The sequence below is a fragment of the Pteropus vampyrus genome, unplaced genomic scaffold, assembly GCF_000151845.1.
Source record: "Pteropus vampyrus isolate Shadow unplaced genomic scaffold, Pvam_2.0 Scaffold231, whole genome shotgun sequence".
In the NCBI taxonomy this organism is placed as follows: Eukaryota; Metazoa; Chordata; class Mammalia; order Chiroptera; family Pteropodidae; genus Pteropus; species Pteropus vampyrus.
The window spans coordinates 1178968-1179634 of record NW_011889012.1 but is presented as its reverse complement, the minus strand read 5'-3'; the positions used below and the strand labels follow the sequence as shown (position 1 = coordinate 1179634).

Genomic DNA, 667 nt, shown 5'->3' with positions numbered 1-667 from the left:
CCCCTCTTCCGGTCCAGCCCTGCCAGCTTTCCCACGCCCCCACCTGCCTCACCTAAATAGAGCCACCTCCATAACGGTGTCCCCAGACCAGGCTCGGCCTCCTGTCCCCACGCCACCCACGCTGCCTCTCCTATTTCCCTGCCCGGCCCCCTCGGAGGTCTGCACACGCTGCAGGGGTGCCAGAAGCCCGAGAGGGGCCATGTTATGGGCTGAATTGTGTCCTCCCAAACTCAAGTCGAAGTCCTAACGCCTAGGACCCCAGAAGGTGACTGTATTTGGAGATGGGGCCTTTAAAGACGTAATTAAGTTCGAACGGGGTCTTTAGGGTGGACCCTGACCCGGTGTGACTGGTGTCCTGGTAAGAGATGAGGACACAGACGCATAGAGGGAGGACCACGCAGGGCACAGACAGAGGACGGCCGTCCACACGCCAAGCACAGGGCCCTCGGGAGGAGCCGCCGCCCACGCCTGCGCCTCGGGCTCCTGCCTCCAGGGCCCTGAGGGATGTCTCCGCCGCCGCCGCCGTTTAAGCCCCTGGTCTGTGGCACTTTGGTAGCCCCAGGACACCGGGGTCCAGTGTCCGACTCAGGCTGTGGAGCCCTCCCCTCCCTGAGGGAGCCGCCCAGCTCCTCCCACACTCAGCAGGACACCGACGAGGACTGGACAA

General features: G+C 64.2%; 1 protein-coding gene across 1 annotated transcript in view; it reads right to left on the bottom strand.

Moving 5' to 3' along the window:
- The window catches only part of ABLIM2 (actin binding LIM protein family member 2), an 81998-nt gene that overhangs the window by 31466 nt on the left and 49865 nt on the right, over window positions 1-667 (bottom strand). The gene's annotated exons all lie outside the window — the stretch shown is intronic.